The sequence below is a fragment of the Lutra lutra genome, chromosome 6 (genome assembly GCF_902655055.1).
Source record: "Lutra lutra chromosome 6, mLutLut1.2, whole genome shotgun sequence".
Taxonomy (NCBI): Eukaryota; Metazoa; Chordata; class Mammalia; order Carnivora; family Mustelidae; genus Lutra; species Lutra lutra.
In genome coordinates, this window is record NC_062283.1 from 137,487,735 (window position 1) to 137,506,827 (window position 19,093).

Here is a 19,093-nt window from a genome sequence, read left to right on the forward strand (position 1 = left end):
AGTGGAAGGCCTGAAAAGAACAAGAATGACCCCCCGCAAAGACCGGGGAGCTCTCCCACAGACTGCCTTCAGACTCCATCTGCACCGCGCTGAGTCTCAGGATGGCTTCAGGATGTGGAGTTGACGGCTTCCACAGGCACATGAATGAGTAAATCTCTCATCATCTCTCTGCCTGTGTGCATGTCATACTGCTTCTATTTTCTGGGGAAGTCTGACTGAAACAGGTGGGTGAGGAAGACTTAATGGCAGGTGATATTTGTGCCCGGCTTTCACAGGATGCAGGCTGTTGGCCCATGTGATCCAAACTTCCTAACAGAGGAAGGTTCTAGAACAGAAAGCCTGGAGGCTGATGGTGAGAACCTTAGGGTTTTGGAGAGGAAGAGATTTCAGGAGGTGAAATGGACCAGGGAAGTTGTGTGGGAAATCCCTTAGCAGCCATGAAGGATTCAAGCAGGAAAATCATTGGGAACGCATTGTCCACAGAAGGCTCAGAGGGTGATCTAATCTCCAAGGAGCTTGGATTCAGGTGACTGCCATCTCCTACACCAAAGTGAGGGTCAGGGTCTCTAGAGACTAAGGGTGCGTGCCTCCCAATTCCAGTCCTCAGCTGCTCTCCTCTCTCGAAAGGCCTGGGGTGACCATGCTGATGAGGGACAGGAGGGAGAGGCTGCCCAAGGCTGGAGCACAGAGAGGGAGAAGGGAACAAAGAGGGAGGACCTGACTTAAAAATGACCAGGAGCTGTTTGGAGACATTTAACTTGTCACGTCAAATTCTGAAACTGATGTATTTCTTGTGTCCTCATTTTTCAGAACCATACACATTTTTGAAGCAAGCCTAAACTTCTTAAGACATTGTGAGTCTTGTAGCGAACACCTTTTTTCCTGAACCATATGACAGAGGTGTCACACTGATGTCCTCCCAGTTTTTGTGATGTCTGATGCCAACATTTTAGCATATAGTTTCCCCACACTGGGACATTCCCCTGGGTCACCACAGGATCATCTCCTAGTAGGTCTCATGGTACCTGAGGGCCTCCTTGTCCTCAGGCTCTGCTTTGAGTTGTTCCAGCAGTGTCCAATATGGCCAAAGAGATCAATGGACATGGGCATTTTCCATTTCCTGGATGTGCTGAAGATGGGGGTTAGAGTGTTTTATTTGCCTTTCTGGTGGGTTGGTTTCATCTGTAAAGGTAGGTGAAGAGATTCAGATGTAGGAGGCCACTGGGAGTGTAAGTTGTCCAGAAGCTCTCAACATATACTTGAAAGCTTTGTTCAGCTGGTGTTTTAACCCATTTCTGTGTCATTTTTTTAGCGTAGTTCAGATTATTTAGTCTTAGAGAGAAACAGAAATCTCCTAACACACTGTATATATTGTACATCAGTTGGATATCCTATGGCTAATTTTTTGCTATGACACATAGCACGGCGGTAAACAATCCTACATCTCTATTGCTTTTTGGTCCCCATGTGTTTCCAGCCTTGAATTATCACTGGGATTGCCATGCAGTGGGATGAAAACACCAACCACCATCCGGATAGGGTGAACCATAGGGCAAAAGAGTGATTCCATTTAAACTCCTACCAACACACAAGAGAATTCTTGTTATTCCATTTCCTGTCCACCACTTCCTATAATGCTCTTTAAAATGTGGTCAGTTTGATGCACGTATAAAGCAAGCCAGTTGTTCTTCGTGTTACCTTGATTACTTGGGATGTGTTCAGCGATTTCATAGGCTGATTCACTGTCGGTGACTTGCTTTAAGCATTTGCACAGATCTCCGGAGAACCATATTTATACTTATTTATTTGCAGGAGCTCTTTGTATATACTGGATACCAATCCTTTGCTCATGAGGAAATAAGTCAACTGTTAGAAGCAGATCTGTTTCTGCTGTGAAGGCTCACTGTGCACTGAAGGAGGATGATAGGAAAGTCAGTGCTGTAGGTAAGGGACCTAGGGAAATCAGGAAGATTCTCCACTGCTTCATTCCCAGAATATCTGTTAAACTCCGAAGTGTCAGGATCATGTCTGAGACTGACAGATGACTGCCTGAAAGTTGATTTCCAAGCCATCCATAAATTGTATCTCCACAAGAAATCTAGCAGAATCACACTTATTTTAACCTGATACAGTAGAGGAAGAAAAAAAATTCCCTGAGTTCTTACGGGATATAAAACAAATTCCATTGCAGAAATGTCTGTTCATGTCCTCTGCCCATTTCTTGATTGGATTATTTGTTCTTTGGGTGTTGAGTTTGCTAAGTTCTTTATAGATTTTGGACACTAGCCCTTTATCTGATATGTCATTTGCAAATATCTTCTCCCATTCTGTCAGTTGTCTTTTGGTTTTGTTCACTGTTTCCTTTGCTGTGCAAAAGCTTTTGATCTTGATAAAATCCCAATAGTTCATTTTTGCCCTTGCTTCCCTTGCCTTTGGTGATGTTCCTAGGAAGATGTTGCTGCGGCTGAGGTCGAAGAGGTTGCTGCCTGTGTTCTCCTCGTGGATTTTGATGGATTCCTTTCTCACATTGAGATCCTTCATCCATTTTGAGTCTATTTTCGTGTGTGGTGTAAGGAAATGATCCAATTTCATTTTTCTGCATGTGGCTGTCCAATTTTCCCAACACCATTTATTGAAGAGGCTGTCTTTTTTCCATTGGACATTCTTTCCTGCTTTGTCGAAGATGAGTTGACCATAGAGTTGAGGGTCTATTTCTGGGCTCTCTATTCTGTTCCATTGATCTATGTGTCTGTTTTTGTGCCAGTACCATGCTGTCTTGATGATGACAGCTTTGTAATAGAGCTTGAAGTCCGGAATTGTGATGCCACCAACTTTGGCTTTCTTTTTCAATATTCCTTTGGCTATTCGAGGTCTTTTCTGGTTCCATATAAATTTTAGGATTATTTGTTCCATTTCTTTGAAAAAAAAAATGGATGGTACTTTGATAGGAATTGCATTAAATGTGTAGATTGCTTTAGGTAGCATAGACATTTTCACAATATTTATTCTTCCAATCCAGGAGCATGGAACATTTTTCCATTTCTTTGTGTCTTCCTCAATTTCTTTCATGAGTACTTTATAGTTTTCTGTGTATAGATTCTTAGTCTCTTTGGTTAGGTTTATTCCTAGGTATCTTATAGTTTTGGGTGCAATTGTAAATGGGATGGACTCCTTAATTTCTATTTCTTCTGTCTTGTTGTTGGTGTAGAGAAATGCAACTGATTTCTGTGCATTGATTTTATATCTGACACTTTACTGAATTCTTGTACAAGTTCAAGCAGTTTTGGAGTGGAGTCTTTTGGGTTTTCCACATATAGTATCATATCATCTGCGAAGAGTGATAGTTTGACTTCTTCTTTGCCAATTTGGATGCCTTTAATTTCCTTTTGTTGTCTGATTGCTGAGGCTAGGACTTCTAGTACTATGTTGAATAGCAGTGGTGATAACGGACATCCCTGCCGTGTCCTGACCTTAGCGGAAAAGCTTTCAGGTTTTCTCCATTGAGAAGATTTGCGGTGGTTTTTTCACAGATGGCTTTGATAATATTGAGGTATGTGCCCTCTATCCCTACACTTTGAAGAGTTTTGATCAGGAAGGGATGCTGTACTTTGTCAAATGCTTTTTCAGCATCTATGGAGAGGATCATATGGTTCTGCAAAGAAGACATCCAGATGGCCAGCAGACACATGAAAAAGTGCTCCATATCACTCGGCATCAGGGAAATTCAAATCAAAACCACAATGAGATATCACCTCACACCAGTCAGAATGGCTAAAATTAACAAGTCAGGAAATGACAGATACTGGCGAGGATGCGGAGAAAGGGGAACCCTCCTACACTGTTGGTGGGAATGCAAGCTGGTGCAACCACTCTGGAAAACAGCATGGAGGTTCCTCAAAATGTTGAAAATAGAACTACCCTATGACCCAGCAATTGCACTGCTGGGTATTTACCCTAAAGATACAAACGTGGTGATCCGAAGGGGCACGTGCACCCGAATGTTTATAGCAGCAATGTCTACAATAGCCAAACTATGGAAAGAACCTAGATGTCCATCAACAGACGAATGGATAAAGAAGATGTGGTATATATACACAATGGAATACTATGCAGCCATCAAAAGAAATGAAATCTTGCCATTTGCGATGACGTGGATGGAACTAGAGGGTATCATGCTTAGCGAAATAAGTCAATCGGAGAAAGACAACTATCATATGATCTCCCTGATATGAGGGAGAGGAGATGCAACATGGGGGGTTGAGGGGGTAGGAGAAGAATAAATGAAACAAGATGGGATTGGGAGGGAGAGAAACCATAAGTGACTCTTAATCTCACAAAACAAACTGAGGGTTGATGGGGGAGGGGGCTGGGAGAGGGGGGGTGGGGTTATGGATATTGGGGAGGGTATGTGCTATGGTGAGTGCTGTGAAGTGTGTAAACCTGGCGATTCGCAGACCTGTACCCTGGGGATAAAAATATATGTTTATAAATAAAAAAAAAATTCCAGATGAATTAGTCTTTTATAAGAGATATGCTTCTTTCAATATATGTAGATGGAAATAAATTGCTGAAGACAATAATCACATTATAGATATTTCTTAAAGATTTTTTTTTATTTACTCATTTTTGAGAGAGAGAGAGAAAGCGTGCCTGAGCAAGAGCAGCAGAAGGGCAGAGGGGGAAACAAACGCCCTGCTGAGCAGGCAGCCAGATGCAGGACTCCCCCCAGGACCTGAAGATCAAGTCCTGAGCTGAAAGCAGATGCCCCAGGAACTTAGCCACCCAGGCCCGGGAAAATAATCACTTATAAAATATCCCATTTACGGGCGCCTGGGTGGCTCAGTGGGTTAAGCCTCTGCCTTCAGCTCAGGTCATGATCTCAGGGTCCTGGGATTGAGGCCCGCATCGGGCTCTCTGCTCAGCGGGGAGCCTGCTTCCCTCTCTCTCTCTCTCTCTGCCTGCCTCTCTGTCTACTTGTGATCTCTCTCTGTCAAATAAATAAATAAAATCTTTAAAAAATAATAATAAAAAATAAAATATCCCATTTAGAAGTCAATGAGGTTAATGGGTTGATTTTAAGGAAAGTAAAAGACACTTAATAAAGTTGTTAGAAAAGATTTAAAGTCAGTGAGGACACAGAAAATGTCTCTGAAGTTCTAGAGCTTCAAACAGTATCTTTTTGGCGATACTGTCTGCAAGGACATGGTCCTCTCAAGGACAGAAGGATCCGATATTGCACTACCAGAGGACAACACAGAAAAAGTTTTTGTTGAGATTCTTCAGTCCAGCATTTAAACATTTCAGTGCAGGAATTCCATCACTTAGCACTGAGAGAAAACAGCATAGAATGTGCCAGTGGAAAGTGCTGAACAGGAGAGGCACGAAATCAAGAAGGGACATGGGAGGTTCCCTGTCCTGCAACAGGTGGTCGGGCGGAGGTTCTGGATTTGTAAACTTGGAAGTTCTGTTGGTCTAATGATGAACAGCAGGTCATCCAAAGGCAGCTGGCCCAGAGGCAGAGTCGCTGCGCTGGTCCTATGATAAAGGGCTTCTTGGTAGCCGTGAACCAGGAATGGCACCAGCCTCAGCCAGGCTTCCCACTGTTGCACAGAGAACCTGGCCTCCTTCTAGTCCATCATGCATGGTCTCTACTGGGCATTTGCTGCCTTACATGTGAAGACCCAAGCCACGACTGGGGAAAACAGCACTACTTGTCCAGCCCTTTGAGTTGGTCTGCAGAGACCTTCCCACTCCCTCTACCTGGGATGAGACCCTGGCCCCTCTCCTTATAACTGCCCAGATGGAGTCCCCTTCTCCTTTAGATGTCCCATGGAGCTGCCATGCTGCTCTTACTCAAAGGGGAGTACGGCCCATGCTGTGTGTCCCGCTGTCCCCACACCACCCACCCTGGGCCCAAATTGAACCCTTTCTCTCCAATGGAGAACCCGGTCAGAGCCAGGACTGACTTCCCTCAATCCGTTTAGCACCAACATGCCTTAAGTCAAGGTGTGGGACCCTCGCCTTTCCCAGAGGCCTTCACAGTGAGTGAGGCCATATCAGAGCTCAGTGCTGAGTTTGTCCAGGCTGTTGCCAACACGTGATATAAGATCTCACTCATCTTGTTCCCACTAGCCCTGTGAGAAGGTTCAGAGCAGTGGGCAGGGGTGAGGCTGGGATTTACCATTCCCTGTGCTCACACCAGGCCATCTGCCCCTCCCTTCCCTCTCAAACTGCTCTCACTACCTGTCCTTCTAAAGAAGTTCCACACAGAGTGTCAATTTTTGATGATTATGCAAATTATGGATGACAATGAGGACGACAACGATGACGATACGACAACGTCGAGGCTCACAATGACCATGCAGATGTTCCTGGTCTGGGCCACATCTGGCTGCGTTGCTGGTGGCGCTGAATGAAACCCCAAGAATCAGAGCCCCACTTGGGACCCCAACACGGGGGGAGGCTTCCTCAGCTCCTGCTGGCCCAGGTCCATCCTCCCAGGCAGACGGTGTCTGTCACTGTTCTTGTGGCAGCTGCTGTGACCAGTCCTGATGTTGGGAAGTGAGGAGGGGATGCGCCTGTCCCTCAGGGGCTCCTCAGGCCAAAGGGGAAGCAGGGTTTGCAATATAAGCAGTCGCTCCTGCTGTGACAGACAGGAGGTGAGGCAGGGTAAAGATGGTGACAGCGACTACTCCAGATCTGTACGGTTCAGGTGGCACTGAAGGAAGGATTCCCATCAATACACCAGTTGACATGGAAATAACAATTATTCTCAGAAACGGAGGTCAGTAAGAACACCATCTTTGGAAACAGACTGATGATCCCCTGATTGGGGCAGCAAGAAATCCAAGAAATACCTGAGCACAAGGTGTGTGCAGTGATGAAAAAATCCGGGAGGTGGGAAGGGAAAGGACGGATTCTAGAACATTCCCGTGGCCATAAAATTCCAGAAAGAATTTGCCATGGATGGATGAATTTCTCTCTCTCCCTCAGACATGCATACCACACACACACACACACCACACACACACACACACACCACACTGTGGGGTAGGTCAAGTTCATTTCAAGAGAACCAGCACTCCATCCAGTCTTCTGAGTTACCTGTGGTCGCCTGCATTTCATCGCAGGGCTCCCATACTTGCTGGAGCCAGCTCTTACAGTCTCCCTTTGACGTCCCCACAAGGAGCTTGGTCAGCTCTTCATCATTGTCCACAATGCCTCTGAACTGTTGGCCTCCCGGAGGAACCATTGTCTCTGGGTCAAAGAAGTGAGTTAACTGCCCATTGAAGGCGAACCACCAGATCCTCTGGTGTGTCCGTGGGCCCACACTCACCGCATCAGGCTGCCCTGCATGGTGAGAGAATCTGCCCCCCACCCCACCAGCGGAAACAGGTCAGCCTCTGGTCTGACCAATCCTTTGCCCCACCCGCTGTGCACTCCTCAGCTTCCCCTTCCGCCCTTCTGGTCCTGCTCTGGCCTCCTTTTCTGTCCACGCTACAGGGCCGCATGTTGGGACCCACGTCGAACTTTTACAAGAACACAATAGCTTCCTCAGTCCTGCCAACGTGTTCTCCTCTTGCCCTGGGCCTTCAGACTCACCACTCTTAGTGAAAATGTCCAGCAGTTTCTTTCTGAGCTCTTCCCCAGGTCTTTCAGAGGTTCCCTCTGTGTCCCCCAAAACGCTGTGTCCTTCAGCTTCGTCCCCAGAGGACCAGCAGGTTTGACCTCCTTGCTCCCACAGGTATAGGAAAGAAACTTGTTTTCATTCACTTGGCCTTGAATCTCACACCATGATGGTCCAGGCCTGGGCTGAGATGTGATGGAGAAACTGTAGGAAAGCGAGAGAGCAGCTGCAAAGTGAAAATAGTAGAAGTAGAGGTTGGGGCTGGAAGAAAAAGAACAGCAGGCACCCCTCTGCCATCCAGGTGACAGCAGTGGCATCCCTGTAGGGCTGTGCTGGCAGAGCAAGGACTGTCCCTGCACAGCCCCTCCCCCCAGCAGTAGAGGCTGCTGCTCTTCCCCTGTTGGGATAGGATCAGGATGCCTCTGCCTGGCAGGAGGCCACATAGCCATTGAAATGTCCCCTGTGTCTATCAGGCTGATACCCTAGCATCTCAGCCTTTGACAGAACAGATACAGCAGGAAATGCCAAACATGAAACCAAACACATGTCCTCCAACTGTGCTCATGGACAGGTCTGGAGAACTCTTTACAGCAAAGTCATAAAGAAGGGCACCAGTGTTGTCAAGAAAGTCGGTGACGTCTGTCTGATGGCCAACCTTGGCTGAAGGAGGCGGTGTTGCAGAAATAGGCACCCGTTGTAAACGGGTGAAAAGTCCCAAAGTAAGAGATTTGAGGTGTAGGTGCCCAACTATCTGAAGCAGGGATGCAGCAATGACTGAAATGATGCTAAGGCTGCAATGCCAGCCAGGCCTGCCCCACAGAAAGCTCTCCATCCCTTAGGCTCATGGAACATGGTGATCCTAGAGGCAAGATAGCCAGATGGCCAACCCAGAAGCTGCTGGATTTAGACAATTAATCAATGACGAAGTCCTAGGATGGACGGAGAGGAACCTGAAAGCAAACACCCAAGAGAAAGTCTGGATCCTCTGCCTGGGTTCCAGACCTGAGCCCGTTTCCAGAGCTGGAACCCTGTAATAGAAGCAGACGTAAGCTATCCATCAGAAAGGACCCTTCAGGTCAACAGCAATGCAGTGCTTCCTGCTGGCCTTCCGCAAAGGGCCATGTGGTCATTTGCAGGGGTGGGTAGACACTGGGGAGCAGAGACCGTGCAGACATTGTCAGTGGGCCTAGTGTGTGAGTTTGACATCGTCCTCAGGGATCCTAGTGTCATCAGGGCCCCTGTCATTGAAATGGCTGGTATTGCAGATAAGGACAAGTCACTTGCCCAAGTCCTGTTCACAGTGACACCATTGGCTCAGGAACCTGCAGTAGAGGTCCTTTCCCATTCCCCACATTTGTTACAGGAGTGAAAACTGTTTGTAGTTGAATTACCTGTGGGTTGGGTGCTGAGTGGCAGGGACATTCAAGTCCAATATTCTCACACTGTCTAGTCTTTTCTCCAAACACAATGTTGAAAAAGTATTTTAGAGGCGCCTGGGTGGACTCAGTCACGAGGCATCTCCCTCTGCTCAGCTCATGATTCGGTGGGGCCTGGCATGGAGTCCCCCATCAGGCTCCCTGCTCAGTGGGAAGCCTGCTTCTCCCTCTTCCACTCCTCCTGCTTGTGTTCCCTCTCTTGCTTTCTCTCTCTCTCGGTGTCAAATAAATAAATTCATTAAAAATCGGGATTGGGAGGGAGACAAACCATAAGTGGCTCTTAATCTCACAAAACAAACTGAGGGTTGATGGGGGGCGGGGGGTTGGGAGAGGGGGGTTGGGGTTATGGATATTGGGGGAGGGTATGTGCTATGGTGAGTGCTGTGAAGTGTGTAAACCTGGCGATTTGCAGACCTGTACCCCTGGGGATAAAAATATATGTTTATAAAAATAAAATTAAAAAAAAATCAATCAATCAATAAGTGAATAAATAAATAAATAAAATACAAAAGTATCTTATCCTGGATGCAAGGACAGAGATGAGTACCAACCGTAAAGCCTGTCTCATGATGCAAGGACATGACGAACCCTATTCGATTTTCATTGAAATGCCAGCCCTGGGTGCAAAGGTTTTCTGTGTCTATTGAATATTGATAGGACTCGTAGTGACACTCAATGTGCTCTTGTAGCCCACAGCAGCACAGACATCCATGGATGAAGGTGCCATTGGACCTCCTCCTTGGGCCCCAGGACCCTTAGAATCCACACCACAGAACCCTGTGATTGGGGGGAAAAGGGGCTCTGTGCCCTTTGTGACATCCGGATGCTGAATATCAGGAAGAGAGCCCTAGTGTTCTGGGTAGCAAATGGCACTCACAGGAGAGAAAGGCAGCAACCCTGTAAAAGAGACGGTGGTCAGTTATGCTCCTGGGACCTGGAAGCGAAGAGGTCTCTGGCCCAGAGGACAATCAAGAGCTGTGCACCCGGAGCTGGGAGTGAAGGTGAAGGAGAGCCTGGCGTCCCGCGGGGAGCGGGAGGGGGTCATCCGCTGCCCGAGCGTGCGGACAGTCCATCCCACCAGGACTGGTTGACCCCAGTAGGGCACCGTGACTCCTGCGGGAGAACAGGGGGACAGTGCTCGAGGCCGTGGTCATGTGGCGGGCCCCCTCCCTGGGAAAAGCCCGGAGTCCTGCCTAGAGTCAGGGGCTCCAGGCTTAAAGCGGGGCTCCCAGAGGAAGCTGCAGAGACTGTGAAGAAACCGCGGATCTCCAGCGCGGCCCTCTCTCCTCCGCTGTGCTCCCCGCCCCCAAGCCTGGCCCAACTTTGTGAAATTTCCTCTTCTACCTTTGTAGTTCGGTTGCCCCAACCGCCGAACACCATATGGGCAGAAAGCAACCACAGAGAATAACTGAGGAGTCGCGTCATCAGGGGAGAAGGCGCCAGAACCGCTCCGCGGACACCGTTTCTGCTCCCGGGTCTTACCGCTCACGTCCCCAACAAACCGCTCCCACGCCGGGTTCCGCCTCTGAACTCAGTGCTGCAGCCTGCTCTAGCACAGAACCGGCAGGAAAAACCGGAGCAGGAGGCCAGGACGGACGCTGGAGACCCCAGTGCACCCCAGTCGCCCTGGGAAGCTCCTGGCGGCTCTACTGCACCGGGATCTGTGGTTTCTACAGAAATTTTCCCTTCGGACCTGACTCCGCCCCGGACCCCCCCCCCACCCCCCCCCCCCCCCCCGCAGTAGAGCCTAGAACATATCAGTCCTTTCTGGTGAGGCTGGTCTGCTCCTTTTCACCCATTGTCCTGACCACACTATCTTTCCCATTTTCGTTTCCACCATCAGTATCTTCCCTTCTCGTGGCCAACAGGTATAACCTTCCAGTTATGAACTTAAAAGTCATGTGGGGGCCGCCTGGGAGGCTCAGTGAGTTAAGCCTCTGCCTTTGGCTCTTGTCCTGGTCCTGGGATCCAGCCCCACATAGGGCTCTCTACTCAGCAAGGAGCCTGCTTCCTCCTTTCTCTCTGCCTGTCTCTCTGCCTACTTGTGATCTCTGTCAAATAAATAAATAAAATCTTTAAGTAAATAAATAAATAACATCTTTTAAAAAGTCATGTGGATATAGTGTACAGCATGTTCACTGTAGTTAATGATACTGTGTTGTATATTTCAAAGTCATTGAGACAGTGGATCTCAAAGCGAGACTTATTGTGCTGACCACGTCACAATATACACGAATATCCAACCATTGCCTTGTACATCCTAACCTAATATAATGCTGTGTATCAATTATATCTCAATAAAAAATAATTCAAAAAGAAAAAAATAATGCAAAATGGGATGTTCTTCCTTTCCCATTCTGATGGCTGGAATAAAGAGAGCAAGGCCTCTGCAGAGCCATGTTCTGTCTCCCAGCTTCTGGATGTTTCCTGACGTGCTTGACATTTGGGGCTCTGGTCGGCTGCCCTCTGATGTCTGTCTCTGTTGTTAGAGGGCCGGCTTCCCTCTCTGCCTCTGTGTATCCATGTGACTTCCTCCCTGTTTGTCTCTGGTCCCTTCTTACAGGAAGGGACCTTGTGGATAGTATCATGTGGATATAGCTGCAAAGACCCTATGTCCATATAAAATCACTTTCCCAAGACCAGGAGTTAGGACTTCAGCATAACTTATGGGGGACCACAATTCAACCCATAACAAAAGTCATAGACTTTATCATCTCACCGTTATTCCACCAAAAAGAATCATTCTTTCTTTTCATTTACCTTTAAAGTTTCTTATTGAGATATTACTGACAATAACATTATTTTGAGGTATACAAGAGTCAATATTTGTATGCATATCATTAGCTGTATTTATGCACCTTATTATACATTACATGTCATGACTAGTTTATTTTATAACTGGAAGTTTATACTTTCTGACCACAAGAGGGGATGATTTGGAAAGTGGGAATGAAGACAGAAAAGAGAGGTTGGGAGGAGAAGCGTGAAGAAGGAAAGAAGGGCGGGAGAGAAGATTGAAGTATTTCAGGAAATATGGCCTGGCAGGAGTAAGCGGGTGGTTTGATGCTGGCTGGGGTCCCAGAGTGGCTGTGACAAGGTTTCTTCACAGCCTCCTCAAATTGCTGAGGAAATTGTCTACCACACTCCTCCTGGGAGTGGTTAAGGAGAAATAGGGAGGGGGAGAGGGGACGGGGTTAAGACTGGGGCAGAAAACCATATGGGAGTAGTTAAAAAACCCTGTTGATGGCTCTCATCAATCAGTCTTCCCCAGCTTCACTTCTGCCTCAGGTTTTTGTTTGTTTGTTTGTTTCAGTGACTTTGGCCTCTGGGCAAAAGGAAGATGGAAAAGATTTTTTCAACTTGAAAAAAATACTGCCAGGAGATGGGAGTCAGAAGGCAGGAGAGGGAGAGAGTGCCTGGTGGGAAGCAAGGCTTAAGACTTCTCCAAGCTGGAGAGTTTTAGAAAAGTCAGCCTGACTCCACACAGATTATTTGCCAGGTCAGGAGGGTCGGGGAGGGCAGAGGGCAGGCACACCTGTGGCTGCCATTACTCCCATTTGGGTGAGAACCACACAGGTTCCCTGTGAATGCCAACTGGAAGAGGAGTCCATCCAGGAACTAAGAGGAGAGAGTCCAGGGTTTAATCCCAGGGAGAGAAGCTGCACTCAGAGCGTATACAGCCTTCTTTCTGGACGACTGGACCTCACCCCAGCAGGGCATTACCACCTAGCCAGCACTGCGACTGTCCACCAGTCTGCCAAGCCAGCTCTTCCAAAGGACGGGGAACATGGGAAGGCCAGTAAGTCGTGAGCAGTGGGCCCACTGACACATTTCTGTTCGTGTGAAGCAAGTTCCTTGATCAGAGCAACAGGGTAGGGAAGACAGTGAGGGTGGGGTAAAGAATTATTTAGGTCCACTGATGGTAGTTTTGGCAAAATCATTGCAGGCGAAGAGGATAAACTAATATCTGTGGTTTAAGTATCTATTTCAAAAAAAGAGGAATGCTGTGCATACTATGATGAAAGTGGTGCAGGGTCATGAACCTGCCAGTGGGTTGATCACCCCAGGGATCCGTGCCATGTCAGGGCACAATGTCGGTCTCTGTGGCTGGCAGGCTGGGCACTCAGCAGTGGGTTCAGCCCGCTCAGCCTTGGTAAACACATCTCTGTGCTGCTAAGCCCGTGCCTGACATCCACTCCTGCCCCTTTATTCCTGAGGCCACTGGGCAATGAGGCCTGTCCCAGGGAAACAAGCTGACCGTAGCCCCAGAATGGTCATCCTAGCTTTGGATTCTTAAAATCCTCCTCTTCTGAGGTCACCCTTTGGGAAGAATTCCCATGGGACACAGTTATCCTTCCATTCTCAGAGAAATCTATCCACATACCTGTCCCCCAAATTTCTATGTCACAGGTTTCCAATTGGATTTTCCAAGTCTCAGGCCATCCAGCCAAACCATTGAAATGGGCATCTACTTGCATACATGTGCATTTCTCCTTCCCAGCAAGTGTACCACCTGGGGTACTGCCCAGTGTTGTGCCCACTGAGAACATTTCCCTTACCCACTGTCCTTTGGGAATAGGCTGGAGAAGGGCTATAATGCTGAAGCTCTTCCCTTTCAGGCGGGACCTGTGTATCATACAGAAGCAGCTGGAAACCAGGCCCCTGTCCTCTATTCCCTTGTCACTGATAGTTGGGAGCTTCCCATGAGGCCGTAGATATAGACTGAGAGAGAGGAGGCTATGGGGTAGGAGTGGCAACCAGGAGCATTCAGGCAACTTCTTCAGGGAACTTGCTTGTGCCCCGGGGCCTGATCAGGCCAGATCATGTACCTACGGCTTCCATTTGTTGGAGGGCTGCTGTGCTTACCACCCTCAGGTTATGGGACAGAAAGCTGGGTGCTTACCACTCAGTTCATGAGGGGCAGATCAGGTCACCTGGTGACTCGGCGGCCCAGGGTCAGTGTTCAGTCCCAATGAAGGCCCCAGGCAGGCCAAGACTGGTTTTTCAAAAAGAGAGTAGTTGTATGTAGGTGATGGCAGGGCTTTGCTCTCCATCCTAAGAGGCCGACACTGTGCCTTACCCCTAGAGGCTTGCCAAAGGCTCCAGTATCATCTTTACTTGGAATAAGATGTGGATTGTATCCATGTCAATATCCTGGGTGTGATATTGCACTATGGTATCTGTAATTTGTTTCCCTTGGGACAAACGAGAAAAAGAATACCTGGGACATCTCTATATTATCTGTAAGAGCTGTCTATGAATTCATTGTATAGTTATCTCAAACTAAAATTTTATTTGAAAAACTTTCCCTATGACCCTGCAATTGCACTACTGGGTATTTACCCCAAAGATACAGATGTAGTGTAAAGAAGGGCCATCTGTACCCCAATGTTTATAGCACCAATGGCTACGGTCGCCAAACTCTGGAAAGAACCAAGATGCCCTTCAGCGGACGAATGGATAAGGAAGATGTGGTCCATATACACTATGGAGTATTATGCCTCCATCAGATAGGATGAATACCCAACTTTTGTAGCAACATGGACAGGACTGGAAGAGATTATGCTGAGTGAAATAAGTCAAGCAGAGAGAGTCAAGTATCATATGGTTTCACTTATTTGTGGAGCATAACAAATAGCATGGAGGACAAGGGGAGATGGAGAGGAGAAGGGAGTTGAGGGAAATTGGAAAGGGAGGTGAATCATGAGAGACTATGGACTCTGAAAAACAGCCTGAGGGTTTTGGAAGTGGCGGGGGGTGGGAGGTTGGAGGAACCAGGTGGTGGGTATTAGAGAGGGCCCGGATTGCATGGAGCACTGGGTATGGTGCAAAAACAATGAATACTGTTACACTGAAAAGAAATGAAAAAAAAAAAAAAAAGAAAAACTTTCAATCTAAATAAAACCTATTCCAATGTGAAAAATGAAAAAAAAATCTGTAGACACCAATAACATCCCTATCTACCATTGATACTCCAGGCACCATTAAATCTGCTGGAATGTATGCTGATGGCAGAGCGGCTCATACAGCACCTTGGATCTGTCACGGAGCAGTTTCTGGGTCTGGACCTAGAATGCTAAGAATGCTACAAACTACCCCTTTTGTGCTTGGGGTGAGAAGAGAGAAAATACATGTTAGTAAATGCAGAAATGGATGGATGGATGGATGGATGGATGGATGGATGGATGGACAGATAGATTATTGGTGGGATGTATTGTGGATTTTCTCTGTGCAGCATCTATGACTCCAGATATTTCCATCCTGTTCTCCTGACACCTCTTTTCGCTAGAAGATCTTCTTCCACAATAACTCATGGTCCATTCATCCTGATCTCATTCAAGATTTTTGACTCAGAGATGCCTGTAAGCTCTTTAGTTTGTCTTCATTCTTTCCCCAGAGATCACTTTGCCCATTTTCCCACCTGGCTAAACTTTATATTCCCATTCCCATAATTTCCACAATTCCCATCAATTCCCAGGATTTATCTCCCATATAGTCTTCACTTTCCTCCTGGAGAGAATAAAGCATGGCTTCTTTTGTGTTTTAATGACTCTGACCAGTGTGGTTTCACAATTGGTACTGTGTCCCGCAATAGAAATATTAATTCATTTAGGTTTTGGAGAACCAAGTACATCCTATTAAAACAAAGTAAATGTATTCATTTTAGGTCTTTGGTTTTGTTTTGGAGAAAAAATATAGGGCCAAACACACTGATTGCCACGAGGAGAGGCTTGTGATATGGAATTGTACTGAGACTGTGAGTTGTGGCATTCTCTAACTCTGAAAATGGGGGAAGGTCTGAGGTGTGCGGAGACTGGGCAGAACATAGCCCCAAGTGGAGTTTCCCTAGGTCCTTCAACAAATGCAGGTTTCTCTCCTGAAGACCCGAGGATCATGTGAAGACCAGAGAGTTTAGCTCAGCTCAGTAATAAAACAATAGTCAGACAGGTACCTGGGTGCCTCAGTCAGTTAAGCATCTGCCATAGGCTTAGGCCAAGATCTCCGGAGCCCTGTGTCCGGCTCTCTGCTCCACATGGAGTATGCTTCTCCTTCTCCCTCTGCCCCTCCCCCTGCTGGTGCTCTATCATTCTCTCTCTTACTGTCTCTCTCAAATAAATAAAATCTTAAAACAAAACAAAACAAAACAAGTCATGACAGTTGGCTTTCCCCAGAGTGAGAGAACCTAGAGAGAAATGTGGAAACCTCAATGTCTTTTGTGACTTGACTTGAAAGTCATGTTTTAGTATTTGCATTCTATCCTGACAGCTGCACCCATCATCCCTGTTCATTGTGGCTGGGGATTACACAGGGCATGAGTATCAGGAGGCCAGAATTACTGAGAGCCATTTTGTAGGTAAACTGTCACCATTCCTTTACTTGGGTCATCCTTGTCTTCACAGCGCTGCTCCTGTGAACAGAGGGGGACAGTACACAACAGGAGTGGGAGTCAGAATCCAGAAGGAATGCCTCCAACAGGAGTCATTTGGATGGCACTGGGATTGAGGAAAACACAAGGAAATATTTTTTTCCACGTACCTGGAACCAGTAGGATAAGACAGGGGATAAAGGGAGAGTGCCTTCAATATTCACTCTAGGAAAAAAAATATTCACTGTAAGAGCTGGCAATGGCCAGGGCTGTAGCTAAGAGACAGCTCCCTGTGGTCCAGCAGAGAAACAAAGTGAAACAATGACTGCCCATTTTTTTAAGCTTTCATTTATCAATGTGAGAGAAAGAGCGCAAGTGGGAGGAAGGGCAGAGGGAGAAGCTGACTCCCTGTTGAGCAGGGAGCCTGATGCGGGACTCAGTCTCCGGATCCAGGATCATAACCTGAGCCAAAGGTAGATGCTTAATCCACTGAGCCACCCAAGAACCTGTCTGCTCATTGTTTTGATTATTACTGAGCTGAGCTGAGCTGAACTCTCTGGCCTTCACATGATCCTCAGATCTTCAGAAGAGAAACCTGCATTTGTTGAAGGACCTAGGGAAACTCCACTTGAGGTTAGGCTCTCCCCAGTCTCTGCACACCTCAGACCTTCCCCCATTTTCAGAGTTAGAGAATGCCACAATTCACAGTCTCAGTGCAATTCAATATCATAATTCACAGATTTTTGTACTTGGAAGTGGAACAAACTGTGCACGTGGCTTTGCAAATGGAAAGTAGGTGGATGCTGGGAGCACATTAATATAAGAGTAAGGGAAAGTCTGAAGAGCTTTGAAGAAACTGTCACATCTGAGGAAGCTACCAGTAGGGACTCCAAGGAAAAGTGAAATACCAGGGATCTTCTCTCCCCTTCAGAGCCAAGGTTGTCCAAAACATGAAATTTCAGAGGAAAGAGCAGGAGTTCTTATATACCTAGTTAGTTATAGATCAAGAGGGGACTCAGTGAGGAAGGGTGAGCAGGGGAGCGGGTGCTCAGGAGAACAGAGACATGCTTAGGGCCATGGATTGTAGGCTTGAGAGACATCCAGTGAAGGCTTTTGTCAACTCCCTAACACCAAGGAGAGGCTATCCTCCGCACCTGCTATGTCCAAAGTAATTCAGTACATCAATTCCTTAAACATTCACTGAACATCTAGAATGTTTAAGATCTTCTCCTAGAGAGCCAAGGCAACAAGAATTTTCCATTTTCTCTGAGGAAGAGAACTAAGAGAACTAATGTACCCAGGGTGAGAGCCAGCTAGATGTCCATGCACCTAGAACACTGGTTGGTATTCTTACAGTAGACCAGAACTCTTAGAACATAGAAGAGAGGAAATTAATTCCATCAGAGATGGTTGGGATAACGCAGGTGACACTATCTGAGCCCTACAGGAATTACACCACTTGTTCAGACAGAAAAAACATAATCTAGACAAAGAGATGAGTCAGAGTCAGTACAAAGATGAGCACGAGGGTGGAATCAGCAAGTAGGCCACACTGGAAGGCCTGGGTATACAGTGCAAGTGTGTTCATGTGCTGTTCTCCCCTGGCTTACCCTTCCCCTTCTCTGTGGGGGCACAGACTTCTGGCCTTGCTCCACACAACTTCCCTCCCAAAGTTTGAGAAGCCAACAAGAGGGGATTACATCTACACAGAAACACTGTGAACATCAAATTAGAAGGATCCCAGTAAACTTGGAATGCAATAGACTAGCATTATCTAATATTTTATTAAGATGAGTATGTCATAGTTCCTTGTTAATATTAATGATTTATGACAACCTGGCTATCGTAGATTCACTAATTCCTTTTGGTCACATTCAGAGGCAGACAAGAACTTTAGTTTTGGACATGCATGTTAAAGCACTTGGGACCAACTTTTTAATGTTGTCCACTTTGAGTTGCATCAAAAATAGAACACTTTGAAGGAAGAAGGGAAGAATGACTGGGTGGATATTCTGTGATAAGGCATATAGTGCAATGTTAACTGTAGCATCTAAGGGGATTGGTATACTGGTGTTCCGTATAAAATTCTAGCAATTTCTCTGGATGTTTACAAATTATCTTATAAATGGTGGGGGGAAATATACTCCTAAAATTATTCTGGTACCAACACAATATAATTCCCTTAGAGCTCTGAAGGAACAAGGTAATTTCTGCTAAATAAAGCACAGACACCCATAACAAACAGGGTAACTTTTGGAAGGAAGGTATGCAGAAACTTTTCATGGATCTTAGTAGGAAAGAGAACCTGACTACATCTGTACATACCACTTGTGAAAACAAAAGTGCACGAGACACCATTGAACAGACCAGGAAGACTTTTTGAAGGCTGTTGTAATAAGGGAGGGAGGCCTGTACTCAGCCTGAACTCCACTCCACTGAAACAAGAGGCAGAAGGTGTTTAAGAGGTGGGGAAGCTAGTGGGAAAGTCCTGGAGGTTGAGCAACAGGATGTGTTGAGCACATGGAGTTGTTTCCTGAGCTTTTAAATGTACTTCTCTGTAATTAGACCACTCTGTAATTAGTGGCTCCTGTCAAATTTAGTCACTGTTATGGACTCCACTGTGTCCCCTGAAGAGCCATAGTTTGAAGTCCTAACCCCCAGGGT

The 19,093-nt window shown here is 46.7% G+C and overlaps 1 pseudogene; it reads right to left on the reverse strand.

Moving 5' to 3' along the window:
• Positions 1–1,093: 1,093 nt before the first annotated feature.
• Positions 1,094–13,341, reverse strand: LOC125101688 (UL-16 binding protein 5-like; annotated as a pseudogene).
• Positions 13,342–19,093: the final 5,752 nt, after the last annotated feature.